The sequence below is a fragment of the Caretta caretta genome, chromosome 2 (genome assembly GCF_965140235.1).
Source record: "Caretta caretta isolate rCarCar2 chromosome 2, rCarCar1.hap1, whole genome shotgun sequence".
Classification (NCBI taxonomy): domain Eukaryota; kingdom Metazoa; phylum Chordata; order Testudines; family Cheloniidae; genus Caretta; species Caretta caretta.
The window spans coordinates 244,550,195-244,570,584 of NC_134207.1; the positions used below are offsets into that span (position 1 = coordinate 244,550,195).

The 20,390-nt window shown below is 40.2% G+C and overlaps 1 long non-coding RNA gene across 6 annotated transcripts in view; it reads right to left on the minus strand.

Annotated features, from left to right (window-relative positions):
- The window catches only part of LOC125631277 (uncharacterized), a 78,407-nt gene that overhangs the window by 26,986 nt on the left and 31,031 nt on the right, over positions 1-20,390 (minus strand). For 2 of the 6 annotated variants that reach the window (XR_007354898.2, XR_012667285.1), the window contains exons 4-5: positions 15,606-15,731; positions 457-3,890 (exon numbers count right to left, since the gene is read on the minus strand). This is a non-coding gene — a long non-coding RNA (uncharacterized LOC125631277). Of the gene's footprint in view, positions 1-456; positions 3,891-15,605; positions 15,732-17,742; positions 17,960-20,390 lie in introns of those variants that run through there. The other 4 variants (XR_012667283.1, XR_012667284.1, XR_007354899.2 and 1 more) reach the window with 4 other exon arrangements.

The following is a 20,390-nucleotide window of genomic DNA, read 5'->3' on the forward strand; positions in this document are numbered from 1 at the left end:
AAGTCCTATTAACTTTCAGTGGAATTTAGGAACCTAAGTGACTTAAGCACTTTTGAAAATGTTACCACAAATAAATAAAATGTAGTTATTATTTATTATTATTGATTGTTTACTAAGGAGTCTTCTTAAAAGCAATAGTGATTTAAGCATGGCACCACATTCACTGAACGTTGTACACTAAGTTTCCGTAAATGCATGCATATCTCTATCGATCTTTCTCCTGTAGGCATATTGTATAGTGCTCTATTTTACATAGCAATGAAGTGTTGTTGCATTGTCCAAGATGTATTCTCTCCTGATTCTTTCTATTGAGTCTTACATTTTAACACAACCTTCAGTCAGTTAAAGCATACAAATGAACAGAAGAATGGCCACACTGGACCACACCAATGGTCCACCTAGCCCAGTATCCTGTCTTCTGACAGCAGCCAATGCCAGGTGCTTCAGAGGGAATGAAAAGAACAGGCAATCATGGAGTGATCCATCCCCTGTTGTCCACTCCCAGCTTCTGGCAGATATGCCTGTGCAATACTAAAGGAAAAACTTCCCAATCAGTAGATTTGTGAACTTTAATCAAAGGTAAATGAAAGGTGATATTCATATAATTTAATTATAGTCCACAGGATTTCACAAAGATCTATGTGGATAAATGTCACAGAGATACACATGGTCAAAAAACTGTCCGTTAAAGAATGTCATACATACAAGCTGGAAAACTATTATTATTGCTACTTCAGTTAAGGCTATTATCTGATAGCAAATGTAAAAATCATGTTACTACTATATATTGTTCCTTTCTTGCTGAAGAAAACAAAGCTTAAAGCTTCATCTTGGAATCATTTCATCCACCACTGAAATGTAGCTTCTGCTAAAATGGAATATGGCAGCTTTTTTAATAGGGCACAAAAGGTTAAGATAGACAGTGGAAAAGAATACTATGTACCACAAACAGAAACTACTGGGAAAATTTAGGAAAGCAGAATGAGGGGAAAGAATTTGACCAGAACACTGAGTCCAACACTAATTTGACCAGGACATCGATTGAGAAAGTAAATTGTAGTCATTTACCTCATTTTACAAAAATCTTTAAAGAGCACTTGGCATAATTCTATGCTAAGAAACCCTAAAAAGTTTATATTTTTTAATGGGAGAACATAGGTAGCAGAGAACAAAATAGCTCTAACGGCAAAATCATCAACAACAAATGGTCATAAATAGCCCTTTAAGCACTCTGACACATTTCTTTAGTGTCAAAGGAACATCAGGAAGAACAAATGGTTGTATTCCTGAATTTGGGTGCCATCTAGATCCACCTCCAACCCTGAATCATTCCATCTTGAAAATTTTGTAATCCTTATGCAAAAGTTTTTCAGCGGATTCATAGTCTCAGAAGAAATATATAGTACTTTTATGTTTGATCTGCATTTTAGTAGGGAATAATGGAAACATTTGTATTTTTCTTCTCGATCTTGAAATTTCTTCATTTTAATAAATTACTTCTGGGGGAATTCTGAGGTACTGCGCGCATGCAGAATTCTTATCCTCTGCCGAATTTTTTTTTTCAGCAGAAAATACATATTGCCAGAGAGACACTGCAGTTATGCCTTTCACCCACCAGAGGCTGCTGTGCACCAGAACAGAGGGAAGCCACTCCCAGTCAAAAGTAGCCAGCCACAGAGAGGGGAGAGAGACGAGAAGAGTCTGTGTTCCTCACAGCGTCCTGCCCATGGGCCAGATGAGGAAGCACAGGATATGGAGGGGGACAATATGAGGCAATTGGTTCTGATGAGTGATCACAGACTGGTGTTCAGAAGGGCTAAGGGGGGGACAGACTGGGGTGGGGCTGAATGGGACTGGGGGGGTGCAGGGCCATAGGCAGAAGGGGGTGCAGGGACATGTGGGGGTGGGGGAAGAGGATGGCTGAGTGGGAGTGCAGGGACATATGGGAAGGGGGGAGGGGATGCAGAGACACATGGGGATGGGGAGGGGTAGCTGAGTGGGGGCGTAGGGACACATGGGGACACAGGGTGGGATGTGCAGGGACACATAGGGATGCGGGAGGGGTGGCTGAGTGGGGGTACAGGGACACATGGGGACAGGGGTAAATGTGCCTGACTGAATAAGAGAGGCTAGGGGTCAGCCAAAGTCTGAGTGGGGGGAGGCTCTCCCACTCCCTAACAATCCTCCCTGCAAAAACATTGTTCCATACTTCTCCCTCCTATAGCCAATAGCCCTCCAGGCTCATTCCTAGCAATTACTTTCCTCTTCATCAGCTCCTTCATTACCCTTGACTCTCCCAAGCCTTTGCAATGTTTCTGAGGGGTGCAGGAAATGTTTCTGTATTGTGGTTTAAATGAATTATTACTCAAAGTTCTGTATTAATATATCTAGTAAAAATCTATTTGTCAGAAACATTTCCTGAATCTTTTTTGTTTTCTATATTGTTACAGGCATACTTGCTGACAGGTATTTTGAAATAAATTACCAAAATAATTGAAACTGGCATGGTTATATTTTATTATTTTGTAAAAAAATATGCAGAATCATGCAGAATTTTAAAATATTGTGTGCAGAATTTTTAATTTTTTGGTGTAGAATTCTCCCAGGAGTATAAAATGTACTAAAACTGGAAAGAAATAAACGCAGTAGTCTTGACTATAACTTGGCTTTTCTCCCAAACAGTCAGGATATATCCTTATTTGCAATATACAAAATTCTAAAAGTTCCTGGTGGATGTGCTTTGCTTTTACAGCTACCTCCTACTAACTTGTGGATTCTTTTTGGACAAATTGGGATACCTTTGAATAAACTGCAATAACTTGTTTCCTTTCATTAATACAATGTAGTTAAGATTTGCAAAGTCTCTGAAGGGATTTAGCAGCACATGTCCCCATGAAAACCAATGGGGCTTGTGCTCCTAAATGCCCTCGGCACTACTGAAAATCATTCCCATAATTATTAACATTATTTAGATGAGCCTAAGCCAGAAAATGTAACTCTGAGTTTGCATTCTTATTTCCTTCACCCACAAAGTTTGGGGCTGTTCAGATTTTCCTGTTCAGCCCATTATATTCAAAATCAGACCCTAGGTTAGGATTTTGGAGTTGAGATCCAGGTTTGAGTCTAGATTTCTTCCTTACACTAAATATAAAGTTTTTGGGGTTAGAAATTCGGGTTTGAGTTCAAGTTTCAGGGTATTAAGTCAGGCACATTCTATTAAATTTAGATAGGTTTAAATAAGTTTCAGACTGTAGGATTTATAACACAGCACAATGTGTATGTGTGTTTGTGTACATGCTATTCCCAGTGTACAGCCTGAGGTAGCTACTAAATTAGTAGTGCAATTACCCATTGGATAGCTAAGGAGAAACACCACATGGAATTCTCTGGTTTAAGCTATAAAATTGTAACTCATTTAGGGCTGATGAGAGAAAATAGCAGTACTATTTATATATAGCCCTTTCTAGTAGTCAGCAGTATTCAGGATAGAAGCATAAAAGCCAAAGGAGTTTACATTTGGATTACAGCTGTAAAATTCAGAAAACCCAAACCCCAGAAAGATTGTTCTTGTTGACACACAAATATACTACTCCACCTGCTATAGAAGATCTTACACTCTGATGAGGATCCATCCTGGACTTTAGGTGGCACAAGCAGACTGGCTGCATGGGGAAAGAAGCTGGCCCTTCCCATATTTTCAGAACAGACAGGGAGCAGTGTTCTTCTTAGCTACCTTTCCATTGTGTCTGCATTCGCCTGTGATTCATGCTGGGGGTACACCAGAGACTCATCTGGGCTGACATCATGATAGGATGACTTTGGATCTCTGGCATCACCTTCCCTTTCCTCACATATTTAATGGCCTTCCCAACATATTCTTGAATCTTCTGCTGCCAAAGCAAACAGAACACAGTGAAACTTGAGCTCCATCGCCTGCATCACTAGACAGACTAAACTGTTCTGCCTTTTGTTGCATCTGAATCCATTTCTAATCCGTGCATTGTCTATTCAAGTTGTAAGCCCTTTACAGGAGGGACTTTTGTCTTTATATCAGTCTGCAAAATACCTATCACATAGCTAGCGCAACATAAACAATAACCACTATTTAATTGTTTTATTACTATTTAGCATATTTTATTCCAGTGGTCACCATAACAATATTTACAGACGTCATCCTGTGAGCCATTAGGCAAAAGGCACAATTTATAGTGACAGCTACCGTATTGTTATGGTTAATAGCAATGACGTATTTGTCATGGCATTGCATTACAATACTAATTTCTTCTAATAATACCCTTTTTATCTGATGGATTCAAACAGGTTCCAGTGGGTTTAAATCCCCACGCAAATCATTTATATCTGTGCATTCTTTTTTTACAGGCTGCTGGTGGCAGGAAAGCATGCAGCTGATAGATTCATGAGAGAAAGAGAATATTGTTAAAAAACACTATTCAGAGGTTAGACTACATGTTTATCCCGTTGATCTTGACAGTGTACGGAGAAGTAAAATAGTTATGAATCTATGCTGGGATAGTATTTGGGGGGGTGGAAGGGAGGGAAGTAAGGGAGGTATATTTATATATAGTTAAACACTGTATCATAATAAATACACACAAGAGATCTGAATTAAGGTTTCACAGGCAACCTTACTTTTGGGATCTTCTAACATTTGAGTGCTTGACTTTACAACCTTAATAATGGTTTCTTAACTTAGTATATATAAAATCACAAAAAGCCCTATGTTAACAGAACATTATTGAGGTTGCAAAGCCAAGCACTCAGACATTAGGAGATCCCAGAAGTAAGGTTGTCTGGACAACCTTACTTCGGACCCCCTTGTGTGTATGTGTAATGATACAGTTTTTAATTACATGATTACATCGTAATTTTTCCACTGGGTTCCTGCCTCATTCAGTGCACAAGACGGATGGTGCTCACTTCATAAGCAGCTGTTCAATATTTTGTTTTCTCCTCATTGTTCAATGTGTGGCTTCATGCTTTATCTATTACACACTACTCAAAACCTGCTCAGCAGACAGAATTATGAATTTCCTCATGGGAGTTTTCCATGGTGTTCATTGCTATAGTATCTGAGTGTTTCACAAACATTAATAGATTTATTTTCTCAACACTCTTGTGAGATGAAGAAGTATTATTATATTCATTTGACAGATGGGGAACTAAGGCACAGAGAAAATAAGGGCAAAAGTTTTCATTAATTTTGGTGCCCAACTTGAGACACTTATGTCCCATTTTTAAAGAGAATTTAGCACTATAAAGCACTTCACATGTTCAAGGCACAGTTTCCATTGACAGTTGCATCTGTGAGTCCTCAGTACTTCTCAGATCAGACCCCAGGGTATTAAGTCAGGCACTCCGAAAATGAGGAACACACAATAAGTGACCATCTGTGAAAAGACCATTTAACTGTCTTAACCATGAGGCCGTCCTTTCTCTTTCCGCAGTCCCCTGCCTCCTTCGCTACACTACACATCTTCCAGCTTCTGCAAGAAAATGAAGCAGGGGTCCTACAGACAACAGCCTTCACTACACAACCCTGATTCATCACCAGAGCAAGTCCAATCTGTGCACTGAATGAAACAAGGGTCCTGTGAGAAAAACTATTATGTGATCATGTAATTAAAGACTGTTATAACTGACATGCACAGGAATTGTATAATATGCCTTTAAATAATTGGGAGCACTTTAGTGGACCTCCCTGTCTTCTATGGTAGTATCCATCAGTATTATTCTTACGTATACTACATAAGTAGATAGAACTTGCATATGGGTATACAATAAATATGGTTATCTGGAATCCAACAGTCTTTGTGTAGTTTTTCATATTCTTAATGTTGTGTAAAGAGCAAGGTCATACTGGTGACACTGGGATTCTCATCCAGGAGTGCAGTGGAATACAGAGGGAATTCAGAGGTCTAGAGAAAGCGAAACTCAAACTGCAGTCTGCATTTCTGGGACTGTGAGTAACCTGCTCATTTGGGGGTTAAAAATATGTCTGGCTATTTGGGGCAAAAGGACTGATTTGATAGCTCAGTAGAGGACTGTGTCACCTATACTGAGAGACTGCTAATCATAATGATAAGAAAAAGGAGGCAGTTTTACTGAGAATAATAGGGGCTGAACCCCATACTCTGTGGGGCTGCCTAAACCAGCAGAAACATTTGCTAAAACGGTGGGATTTCTAAAAAGTTACATTTCCCCAAAGCCACCAGTGTTTGCAGAGTGGTTATGATTTCATAGATGAAATAAAAAAGAAAATTAAACAATTCCTGAATATGTGACTGGATTAAGGAAATTAACCGAGCATTGCCAGGCTGGAAAGAGTTTAAATGTTGCAGTAAAGGACCCGATAATATGTGCAAAATGAAGCAACACAAACACAGTTATTGACTGAGCTGAATTGTCCCTAAAACATGCACTAGATATTGCAGTTTCAAGGGAGACAAGTTATTAAAGATGCCTGAGAGTTACAACAGCACCATGAAATCTGTGCAACAAATAAACTGGGGGTAAAGCAGAAAGGATAGCATGGAGACCACTCAAAGGCTGTGTGCTTTTGGTTGTGGGAAACAATCTCACAGGGCTGATGGTTGTTGGTTCATGGCAAAACCCTAAGGAAACAGCAAGAAATTGAGGCACACAGACAACATGCAGATCAGTACAAAAAAACACAACCACCTAAGATAATACAAAGACACAAAGACAATACAATGGAACCCTGTTTATCCAATCTAATTGGGACTGGGCCAGATTGGATAATCAAAAATGTGGATAATCAGGAGAATGGGCAAAGAGCTTTCTATCTCCAGCTGTCAGCTCCAGGCAACGGGGCTTGCGGCAGTCAGCACTGGGGAGCACGGCTCCGGCTGTCAGCCGGAGCCCCGCTGCCCAGTTCTGTTAATATGGAGAGCTGGATAATGGCGGCTCGGATAAATGGTGTTCTACTGTACTAGAGAATTCCACATTCATCAGCTTGCAGATGACAAGGAGTTCACAGAGAAGAGAATACTGTAGTATCTCTTTGACAGTTTAAAATACAATAACAATGTATTATTTGGATTCCTATACAAGTGGAAAAAGTAAGACTTAAATTGGAGCTTGATATGGGGTTTGCTGTTTCTGTAATTTCACAACAGGATTATCAGAGACCACTTAAAAGGATGAAGTTGCAGAAAATGTCAGTGCTTCTAAAAACATATAAAGGAGAAATCCTTGTTCACTGGGAATTATTATGATAGTGGTACCATACAACTGTAAACATCTTATACTAAACCTCTGTTTTGAGAAGCGGGGGGCCCATGCATTACTTGGTAAAGAATGGCTGAGAGATTCAATTGGATGGGTAATGCATAACATGTGTAAATGCATACAACAATCCAGCCCCAAACAAAAATTAGCTGAATTTTTAGACAAGGCAGCTCACTGATGTCTTTCAGGATGTTATTAGAACCTGAAAACATCTGAAAGAAAAAAAACTGTGCTTAAAAAGGGAGCAATTCTTAAAGTTTGCAACGTTTGTCCAGTACCTTTTGCTATTCAGCCAAAGATAGAGAAATACCTTTAGTACTTACAGGACTCTGGATTTTTATCCAGAGTTAACTGGAATGAATGGAGCATTGCTATAGTGCCAATAATGAAAAAAAATGGATCTGTTCGTATCTGTGGTAATTTCAGAGTTAGAGTTAACTCAGTATTACACACAGATCAGGATTCTTTGCTCAGAATACAGCATATATTTGCATCATTAGATGGTGCTAAACATGTCTTCATGATCGACCTAGCCCAAGCCTATCTACATATGGAGATTGAAGATTGTGACAAGAAGTGCCTCACAATTAACACAGACAAGGGTTTGTCTATATAATAAAGTTCCAAGATTGTCACTCTGTCTATGGGTCACTCTGAAGCCCAAAATTTCTGTTGAGTCCGTGTGAATCGATGGAAATAGCAACAAGCACAGTTGAGAGCTCCTTGGTTAGAATATCACCAGGTTCAATCATTACTGGGATTTGCAGTCTGTTACTAAACAATTATTAAGCTCTCAGCCTTATGAATTACACTCGTTTTGTGTTCAGCTACAATAAGGCATGTAGCTATGCCATGCTAAGAATCCTAGACTAGTGTGATATCAGAAGTAACTCAACCAAACATCTTCCTTACTCTGCAGCTAATCTGCAGGCAGCAATTTCATTGGTTGTATGAGGGAGACTGTACTCATGGTGGATTACTTGGCCCAAATTCCAAACGCCTGTGACAGCACAGGTTTTCAGCAATAATTTTCAATATAGCAGACTAGTGCTTGGAATAGTACCCACACCTGCTATTTGGCAGGGAGCCTTGCACCAGAGTATTACAATGCATTCCTGGTACTCAGTTTTACCTGTGTGATATGCTGATCATGGAAGCAACTGAGAAAAACTACCACAAGAATCTCCAAAAGTTACTTTTGAGACCAGCTGTCAAGGTTCCTTCCCCGCTCTGAACTATAGGGTACAGATGTGGGGACCTGCATGAAAAACCCCCTAAGCTTATTTTTACCAGCTTAGGTTAAAACTTGCCCAAGGTACAAACTATTTTACCTTTTGTCCCCGGATTTTATTGCTGCCACCACTAAGGGTCTAACAAATATAACAGGGAAAGAGCGTGCTTGGAAACGTCTTTCCCCCCAAAATCCCCCCAAGCCCTACACCTCCTTTCCTGGGGAAGGCTTGATAAAAATCCTCACCAATTTGTATAGGTGAACACAGACCCAAACCCTTGGATCTTAAGAACAACAAAAAAGCAATCAGGTTCTTAAAAGAAGAATTTTAATTAAAGTAAAAGAATCACCTCTCTAAAATCAGGATGGTAAATACCTTACAGGGTAATCAGATTCAAAACATAGAGAATCCCTCTAGGCTAAACCTTAAGTTACAAAAAGACACAAAAACAGAAATATACATTCCATTCAGCACAGCTTATTTTATCAGCCATTTAAACAAAACAGAATCTAACGCATATCTAACTAGATTGCTTATTAGCCCTTTACAGGAGTTCTGACCTGCATTCCTGATCTGGTCCCTGCAAAAGCCACACAGGCAGAGAGAACCCTTCACCCCCCCCCCCAGCTTTGAAAGTATTTTGTCTCCTCATTGGTCATTTTGATCAGTTGCCAGCGAGGTTATCTTTAGCTCCTTAACCCTTTACAGGTGAAAGGGTTTTTTCCTCTGGCCAGGAGGGATTTAAAGGTGGTTTACCCTTCCCTTTATATTTATGACACCAGCCATTCCCAGTTCCATTCTCCCCCTCAGTGGCTCTTTATCTGATGCGTCTCCCTTCCCCCCATTTTCTCCCCACTGTTCTCACTCTCCTTGTCAACACAGTCCTAGTCTCCCCCTCGACTTTTGGGATCTCAGTCTACCTCCAAGCCATCGGCTCCTAATCCCTCCTCCCTGTTTCCCTTCCCAGTCCCAATACCCCTGGTGACAATCAGGGTCCAGACACCCCAGGGAAAGAACACAGGGTCTGAACCCAAAGAGCAGGCAATTGAATCAGCTGCATGTATACAATGTTACTGTGTATAAAAATATATTAAGTAAGGTCTTTCTTAAAAGCTTGTAATGTCCTAAACTTGATGGTCATTATGAGGTATGTATAGGGATGCTGGTTATGAATTTATGTATTTGAGAATATATAAAACTGTATTCATAATTTGTGCTGCAAACATTCAGCTCCACCTGCAGTCAGGCAGGGAAAGGTAGCCTTCCCAACCAGAGGAGACTAGCTCCCAGCACTTAGCAGTGTACAGCCCAGGAAAAGACAAATGACGGGCCATTACAGTTAATGTGTATGACATCCACCTATCAAGCTGAGAGAGAATTTCCCCTTCTCTGAATAACCATGAGTCACCATAGTCTGAGAGAAAGAAAAAAATACACCTGCAAACCTTTTTAAAAAAGCCTTCTGATGTGAAATCTATCCAGAAACTGAGGCACAGTTGCTTGGTGGGTGGTATCCATGAAATGCTGGGGAACCCCGCTATGGCAGGGCTTATGGTGGGAAACTATTCAAAGGCAATAGATAATTTGTATTAGAAAAGGGAATTTATTTGATTTGGAAGTGTAAAGCCTGTGGTTGCATCTTTATGTTTATTTTCTCTGCAACTTGCATACATTTTCTATTCCTTATGATTTTACCTTTCAGTCTGAGATTTTTCTAATAAATAAACCTTTTGTTTAGTTTTACCCCAGGCAGGTCTCTGTTGTGCAAACTGTGTGGAGTGTGTGAGCCAGAGCGAACTCATAACTGGGGGCTGATTTCATGCCTTCAACGAACGCCTCATGTGTCTGGTAGTTAAGAACTTGGGGTGGGTGGATTTGGGGAGACTTGGAACTGGAAGGGCTGTTGGTATCACTCTGCAAGGAGTAACCAGGCTGTTTGAGAGCTTGTGACCCCCAAGGTTACAGGGCAGGTGGTGACAGAACTGCTTGCTGATCTGGGTGAGCTCCAAAGTTTCACACTGCTGTAGCTTCCATTCCCAGTCTCCCCTACTTAAGTTTCTTGTCTCAGTCTATTTCCGCATCTCCCCTTGTGTCCAGCCCTTGTCCCATCTGTATTCAAACCAGGAAGCTTCCTCCTCCACACTGCCTGGGTCCTGCTGGTGGGTGGTTGGGGTATTGAGATCACAGTAGAAAATTCTCATGTACTCAGTTCTGGTGCCCAGTTCCAGTATGGCCCACAGAAGCCCAGAGCTGAAACTGCAGGGAAAGTCCAGCTCAGCCCTGGGTTGGAGCATGTTCAGTACACATGGAATCTTTGGTGAATTTACTTACATGGATCTAGGAAGTGTCTAGTGAGCATGTGCAAATTCATTTTTCAAAAACTTATAACTTGGCCAAATTTGGACAGATTTCACAGGATGGCAAAAGGCACAATTCCTGATGTAAAGTGACATTTTCCATTGGAAGCTTTAGCAGCCCTATATTTTCACGCAGGAATTTGAAATTTGGCATTTCCCCCTAGCCTCTGTCTTGGAAATGGTTGAACTATTTTGGCATAAATTAAAAAAAAACAAAAACAAAACAGCAACCCAAAACCAAAATCAAAAATGTCATCATTAGGCAGAACCTGGCATGTAAAATTTCAGCACAAACACTTCAAGTTTGCTGAAGTTATAAGCAACTGAAAACAAGGTACTATAATGGGTAGTATTAGGCATTGCTACCAGCATCATATATAATATATATCTTCATCGATATTAATTGGAGTACATTAGAGAAGACATAATAAAGGTACAAATGCTAAAAATTTAACACACATGTTCAAAAATCATGAGTCTGGACCAATACATTATTCTATTATTTTTTTAAAAATAAAAAACTGTTGGGCTCCTTTTAATTTGCCTTTTGGATTCCAACCCTTTACAATCAAACTTTTTATGTTTTACTCCACAATGATGAGAGCTAGAAATGTACTTGTTGTTTTAAATGAAAACTGAGATTCTCTGGTAACAATGAGACCCCAGGACCTGGGGCTGTACAATAAACACCAAATATTGTGGGAATCAAGATAAAATCCCCAAAGTGTGCAAAACTGCCACCAATATAGCCAAGGACTAAAACACTGCACCACCTGCCAACCAAAAATCCATAACAATGACTGTCTTTGCAGTTGCGTTTTGTCATACATTATCATCTCCCTTTCCTGTTACATTCTGGGACAGTGTGAGCCTTGTAAATTTCAGTGATTTGAAGGCACCAAAAAATCCAGAAGGCAGGAGGAGCTGAGTGATAGGTCTGTGCAAAACAAAACCAAGCCCTTAAATAAAGCCTACATACTGGCTGTTATCTGGGCCTCACCTCCTGAGAGGGCCTGAAATACAATAAGTAAGTGAAAAATATAGTCTAACCAGGGAGGACAGAAACAAGAAGATACAGGATTCTATTCTGCTGATGGGAGCAGGGAATAACAGTTCATTTAGGAGGTGAAGAAGAGAAGGACCATGGAATCTGGTGGATGGAGCTGAAATTGGATTAATTCAGGCACTCTGCATTTAATCCATTTGACACTATTTTCCTATAATAAAACTGCTAACAGGGAGACAAACACAAATAATATAACGTTACTAAGCAAAATCACATTTTTTCTGATTGAATTCCAATAGCTGGTTTCCCAGTAGAAAGAGGTTGCTGTATAAGTATTGCATTCTGTGTGAACTGACAAGTAACAAAATATGTGCTGACTTGACAATCAATCCGATTTCTTCAGCTGATTTAACAGTGCCCCGTATGTCTGGTACATTCATACTTTGACTGCAATATTAAAAGATTGAGGAATCAAAGCAATAATAATTACAGAAAGTTCAAAGTGTGTATTATATATAGTACCTCTCATCAAAGCATGTTACTTACATTAATTAATTAATGTTTCACAACATATTTTCATCTTCGTGAGTAATATTTTATAGATGAATAAACTAAGGTACACAAAACAGTTGTATATAATGCAAAGTCACACTTTCAGCGAGCACCAGATGCCCAGTGGTTTATTTTCATTTCAAGACAACACTGTAGACCATGGGGCCTTAACCAAAGTCCACTGAAGACAATGGAAAGATTCCCATTGACCACTGGACCTAGGATCAGGCCCCATATGAGAAGCCCAGTTTTCAAATGCTGACACTTCACAGTTCAAAAAAATTGTAAGTGTCTACACTCGGTGCACATACAAAGTTCATTCCATTGATGACAGTACTCAGAGATATTCTAGAACTTCAAAATAAGGGTATCGCTACCATTAGTAGTAGCTCTAGAAATGTAATTAACTTTTTAAATGCTTACTCTACACACCCCTTGGAGAATCCAGATGTGGGGTGTCAAGGTTCCTTCGCCACTCTGAGGTCTAGGGTACAGATGTGGGGACCTGCATGAAAAACCCCCTAAGCTTATTTTTACCAGCTTAGGTTAAAACTTCCCCAAGGTACAAACTATTTTACCTTTTGCCCCTGGACTTTATTGCTGCCACCACCAAGGGTCTAACAAATATATAACAGGGAAAGAGCCCGCTTGGAAATGTCTTTCCCCCCAAAATCCTCCCCAAACCCTACACCCCCTTTCCTGAGGAAGGCTTGATAAAAATCCTCACCAATTTGCACAGGTGAACACAGACCCAAACCCTTGGATCTTAAGAACAATGAAAAAGCAATCAGGTTCTTAAAAGAAGAATTTTAAGTGAAGAAAACGTAAAAGAATCACCTCTGTAAAATCAGGATGGTAAATACCTTACAGGGTAATCAGATTCAAAACATAGAGAATCCCTCCAGGCAAAATCTTAAGTTACAAAAAGACACAAAAACAGGAATATACATTCCATTCAGCACAACTTATTTTATCAGCCATTTAAACAAAACAGAATCTAACACATATCTAACTAGATTGCTTATTAGCCCTTTACAGGAGTTCTGACCTGCATTCCTGCTCTGGTCCCAGCAAAAGCAACACACAGACAGAGAGAACCTTTGTTTCTCCCCCCCCCTCCCAGCTTTGAAAGTATCTTGTCTCCTCATGGGTCATTTTGGGTCAGGTGCCAGCAAGGTTATCCTAGCTTCTTAACCCTTTACAGGTGAAAGGGTTTTTCCTCTGGCCAGGTGGGATTTAAAGGTGTTTACCCTTCCCTTTATATTTATGACATGGGGTTTTATAAATTCACAGATTTTACGACCAGTTGGAACCATTTGATCAGTGATAGTCAGACTGTGGCTCACAAGCTGCAAGCGGCTCTTTAATGTGTCCCCTGCTGCTCTCTGCAGCACATGATATTAAAACACTGTGAGATTTAATTATTCACCAATCTAAGTTATTAACCAATTAACCAAGCTTTTTATTTATATACACACACTAAATATTTCCCGTCATACTGTTTAAATATGAATATACAGTACTATAATAAATGAAAAATGAATTCACACTACTGTGGTTCTTTGGGTAATGTTGATCGCTAATTTGGCTCCTGAACCACTGAGGTCTGAGTATCACTTCATTAGATCATTCAGTCTGATTTCCTGTATACCACAGGCCATAGAATTTCACTGGTTACTCCTGCATTGAGTCCATCCTTACGGGACTCACTCTTGCAAATTTGGGCTAGTTGTGAACTATCCATTCCCTTGAGGACTTAAAATGCTGGAATATTTTTAGTAATTGCCAACAGAAGCATCAACACTTAAGGTTCCATCATTACAGTTCTCTGTAGTTTGAGAGGTTTAATTTATATGAAAATGCATAGATAGAAACTTCTGATTGCAGAAATATTTTTGTATTGCCATCATATGTATAGAGAGAGAATGTTATGATAGGCAGAATTATTCTGCATGCATCTAGCCATGATTAAAAGACCTTCCAAGTACAGCACAAGATGACACATTGATACAGTGCCAACTAGGTCCATCATATGGAAATATTGCTGTCTTTAGTGGCTGTTTCTCCACTGACTCATTCGATAAACTGAGGCTTCAGAAATTTGAGGGCGTCTCAACTGCTCATTCACATAATATAATAGTCTTCAAGGGCTCTTTTGGATGCCATTATGTTCTATCATGTCAGTGATCCATGGATAATAGAGATGCCTTGTGCAAATAATTTGGGAGTATTCTAATGGCTTGTAAGGATTTCACACAATTCCAGTAACAATGTATTTTTTAATTTCTCTTTTGAGAACAAGAAAATAATTTTAAATGCCTTTAATGCAACCACTAAAGGAAAATACATTTTAAAGCTATTTTATATGTACTTAGAAGTGCATCCATAGCACCCTATTCTCAAACACCTCCACAACAAATTTATTATAAATGCTCCCCATTTATTTCAGGATGCTGTTCAGAATGCCTTTGGATTGTTTTACCTTTGACAGTTTACTGAAGCTAATCACATTAACTTTCTTTCTTTGCTACTGCCTCCACTCCCTCCACCCATCTACTTCTGCCTCACCTTTTCCTACAATATTGGCACTGATGGGATCCAGACCAGTCAATGGGGCCCAGACCTTTGGGGTCCAGACCAGTCAATGGGGATCAGACCTTTACTTGAGAGGGCTTTTTCCACTGGAATGCCTTCCCACTGGAGTAGCCTTCCTGTATCTCTGCCTGACCGGAACTTTGTCACCACAGAGGAAAGCTAACTTAGGCTCCACTACAGCTTATGTTGACATAACTTATGTCTCTCAGAGGTGTCAATAAACCACCCCGTGAGAGACCTAAGTTACACTGACATAAGCACCGGTGTGCACAGAGCTATGTAGGCAGGAGTGTTTCTCTTGCTGACATAGTTTCTACCACTCACGAAGGTGGTTTTATTATGTCGACTGGAGAACTCTGGCATAGAGTACCTTCACCAGACGCGCTGCGGTGCTTTACATATAGACAAGCCCTCAGTCAGCAGACTGACTCCATCTCATTTCTAGTCTCACCTTTCTCTTTTGCCCGTAGTCATGAATTTCTCTCTCCCTCTGCTGGAATGCATTAGTTTTCTGTGTAATGCTATGTACTCTGTTAAGGGCTTTTGGACACAGCCTCTATAAATTAAGGTGCACAAATAAAGTTGCACTGTTACCATATTCCACTTTTCATACACGGGTAGATCCTCCATTGACATCAATCGGAGTTTTGCACATCAGTGGGTTGGCGTGGGTGGGGGGGTGGAGTCCGTCTACAAATGTGTGAAGAGGAATCAAAAGACCTGTTGTGGATCAAAGAGGATAATTTAGCTCTTAATCATGAGCATTTGATTGTGCCTACATATTGTTTTATTACACCCACAGGTGCACATGCTCCATTTTATGTACATCTGATGGGGTGTCCAGTTAACTCCCCAGGCTGCACCTGGAGGAGAAGCTAGGGAGAAGGGATTGACCAAATGAGTCTCATCTGGACAGGAACAGGAGCTGAGAGCAGAATGGGGCTGCAGGCAAGTAGCCTTCAGTCACTCCCTGGGAGAAGGGAGGTGTGTTTGGGGCTATAGAGAGCAGCCTACAGTTACTCCCTGGGTGGAGGGAGTTTGGACTGGCAAACCTGTGGCAGCCAGAAAGGTAGACAAGGCCCAGGGGAAAAGCAACAAGGGATAGGACAGTGCAGACCTTGGCTGCTGATGAGAGCGCCCCTGAGCTGGAACCTAGAGTAGAGGGTGGGCTCAGATTCCTCTACCAGGCACTGATGAAGTGGCAGAGAGTGGACAGTCTGGGACAGTTCATAGTGGAAGACTTGCTGGAGGATCATGTCATGAACAAGAAGCACCTGGAGTTGCAGAGATGGGTGGAGAGACCGCTAGAGGAAGATGCAACGTCTGGAAAGAGCTCATCCCCAGAGCAGCCCCTAGCAGTGATTGGACCCGGTGACAATACACCAAGTCCATTTGGTGATTGTGGGAATTAGGGACCTGCTCCAGAGCTAACTAAAATCAACAGGAATCTTTCTATTGATGTCAGTGGACTTTGGACTGGCTGTCATTTTGAAGAAAACATACCCTATAGCACAGACCGTGTGGAAAATGACTCTTCTCTTACATCACATTATACTTGGGCATCATGAGGTGAGTTTAAATTTCTTTACCAGCTCTCTATTAATTTGTATGATAAAATTTAGACATGTCTAGTAACTGCTTTTGTAAATCTCCCATCAGGATGCTGATTGTATGCACTGGTTGATTCCAGTCAGCAGATTATTAAATGATATTTTTATAAAGCTAGGGACAAGTTTTATAGCTTGAGGGCAACTTTCATTTCCAAACAGACCAGAAATTTATTTTTTAAATCATTGTATTTTTTTAATTGCACATGAAAGACAATTGACAATGGGATGGAACCTGTTATCTCTACATTCCCATTTAAAATATAGCCTAGTTTAGTACTAATGGCCAGAAGTTGTTACCAGCTGAGCCTTCTTTGATAACTTGTGTACAATTAGCAGTTTCAATTTAGTTTCCAATGGAGAGACTTCACATTACAAAACTATCCACATAAATAGCATTAATTGGCCCTCTTGCTGGGAGTATTCAGAGGAGTGTAATGGTGTGTCACTTTAAGTCCAGCATGTAACCGGAGAATCTTTGTGTTGTCTGTAGTCAGTCCAGAGCAAGTGTAGGGTGAAAGAGCTTAACTAGCTACTGCTGCTCTGAAAATAAAGTAGTGTTAAACTGACACCCATATGTATGCCTAGATGCACCTTCTAATAGGCAGTATGGTACCAGGGATTAATATGATACCAATATACAAATTAATATTAGAGAGTCTGTCACAACCTGGACCAACCCCATTCTCTGGATGGATCTCAGTCTATTGTGACTGCCTCCCTTCTCTAGATCCCACATGCTTCTAAAACCCCAGGGTCTGAGTAGTGACTGTTCCTGGCTCTGGGTTTCCCAGGAAATCCCCCATGTGCAGACTGCATGTCTGACCCTCTTTTGGGGCAGTGGGACCCTGTCATCCATGCCCTTGCACCCTGGAACCAGTGTCTCAGCCCTCCTCCCCCCAGTCCACCAGGCTGTGGGAGCTCTGACTTCCTACTTACACCATTCAGGGACAATGTGGCACTAAAGCTAGACACACAGGCCTAGCAAATTTCTTATACTCCCACATACACACATACAAACACACACACACACATGCACTTTACTCTTAGAAAGCACAAGACAATTATAGATCTGTGGAAAACAACAGACTCTGGAACGCAATTCCCCCCTGGTTTGATCTCACCAGCTCTGTGAGTGCTGTGTTTGGTCCAAGTCCTTAAGACAGGCATTTCTTCCAGCCTGCATGGTCTAATCTTCTGGCATTGGTCACCCTCCCTTGCTTAGAGAAGTACTTTTTTAAAAAAAAACAGATCTGTCCTCCATTTCCCAATGTGCAGCAAGTCCACACTTCACCTCCTCCCCCATCAGCTTCTGTGTAGAGAATCATTCAGTCATCGGCCCTATGGGCAGAAAACCCATTGACTCATAGACTCATATGCTTTAAGGTCATAAGGTACCATAGAGATCATCTAGTCTGCCCTTCTGCACATTGCAGGCCACAGAATCTCACCCACCCACTGTTCTAGTAGGGAAACGTAATTATATATTGATGGCCCTTGATTGCTCTGTTGCAGATTCTCAGATATAGACTGTCCACTAGGTGTCAAGCCTTGCTACAAAATGGATGCACTGATCCACAATGAAGGCAACATTCACAATTGGCATTCACAAAACAAAATGGAATTTACAGTTTGACAGAGACATATAACCAAAGTGTCACAATAGCAATATAAAAATCTACAGTAGATCCCCATCATTCATTCATTCAATGAGGCTAACTTTATTCTTAAAGTTAAACACATGCATCAGGGATTTATATTGCAAGCTGCTCAGGGCCAAAACTGTGTCTTGCTATGTGGAGATACCATGCCTAGCACAGGGAACCCTAACCTCAACAGGGTTTTTTTTTTCTTTCTTTATCTGTGCTCTTTTCATTTTGTCTTTACATTTATGGGAGACAGTATTATTTGCTGAGAAGAAAGAGTCTGTTTCTGCTATGAACAAATATCCTGTTTTCTGAAAATAATCATCTGAAAAATGGTCTAACTGGTAGATAAAAAGAGCCTCCAGCCTTCTTCCTGATTACATATTCCTGCACTTTTATAAAACTTTACTGGAGACATCATATAAAATAATTTTATATAATAAGTTTGTGTTATATAATATATAAATTAAACTTGGTGTGTTACACAGTACATAAAATGATTATTACTGGGTTTTTTGTTTGTAGCAATGTTTAAAAATATAAACTAAAGTAAGAATTATTTTATCATCTGTATATTGAAATCTTAGTCATGGATCTGTTACTATTTAAGTTAATGGGCTAGTTGGACAACAAGAATTCTGTTTCTTGAAACTTGGTGAGGTTTTGAAATGTTTACATTCCACATCAGAACAAACCTGAGACTTTTTGAAAATGTTCATAAAGATTGAACAAGAAAGACCCTTCCCCTGGAGGAGCCACTATCCCAGTGGATAACAGAACTTAGGAAGTAGGAGCCTACATTCAAATCCCTGCTCTGAAGCAGGCAGAGCTGGCTCCTGCATGTAAGACAAGTGCTGCAACCGCCTGGCTACTGAGGTGGGTGGCTGCAGGGGTCTCACTCACTCTGGTTTTGACCAGAAATTCCATCCTTGAGCTGAGCGATTTTCATCAAAACTGATACAGTTCCTCAAAATGTTTTGGTTTTGACAAATGGGCATTTTCTGATCGAAAACTGTTCCATTAAAAAATTCCAAACCATCTGACCCATAGTGTTTTGTTTAAAAAAACCACCTCATATAAACATGTTTCTCACCATGAACACAGTGCAACAAAATTGCAACACTTAGCCAAATGGTGAAATTACTGGTTATCATGGGTGCCCTGCTTATATATACTATAAGGCAATTGTAATGTTTGAATACACCAGAGGGGACTTCATCAATCCTGTCTACATCAAAATATCTCTGAGTAATATTTTGATCATGAACAGATTGCAAGTGTGAGTGACAGAAGTTACAGAAGTCTTATTGCCCCATCCCCTCCCCCTGAGATCAGATCCTCAACTGGTAAAATATCTCTGTGGTTCCACTGACTTCAATGGAACTATGGCTGTTTATACTAGCTGAGGATCTGGCCCAATAGCTATACAATCTTGTCTCAGCAAAACCAGTGTTGCCTCACATATATAAAAATACGGATGCTCACAAATTCCTTTTATTCCAGACTTTGAACGTTTACTTTATAAACAAAATGAAAACAACAGTATGCAAAATAATCTTTTGATTGGTTCATGAATATATACTCCTGTCACTCTCAGGCTGACGAAAAAGGAGTCAAATCTGTGTTCAAGTGAAGGAGTAAATTGATTTTCAAATCCTCAGCTAACTCAAGATCACTCTTTCTCACCAAAATATAGTTAATCCTGTACTGGAGCTGTATTTGCCTTTACAGGCTGACATAAATATACTGGGCTGGCTGTATAGCATTTTAGATGATGCCTTAGAAGGAAACTGGAACCAACAAAAAGAAAAGAATTACTAGTGGCACCTTAGAGACTAACCAATTTATTTGAGCATAAGCTTTCGTGCCAAAAGCTTATGCTCAAATAAATTTGGTTAGTCTCTAAGGTGCCACAAGTACTCCTTTTCTTTTTGCAAATACAGACTAACATGGCTGCTACTCTGAAACCTGGAACCAACAGTTTGTCAAAAATGTTATTGTCTGATGAAGTGGGGATGGGAGTTTCAATGCTGCTTTTTTTCTAGTTTAAATGACTGCTAGTAAAACACTGGCTGCTGCTGCTTTTTTCCCCCCTTTAAATTTAATAATACCATTGCTTTAGTGGC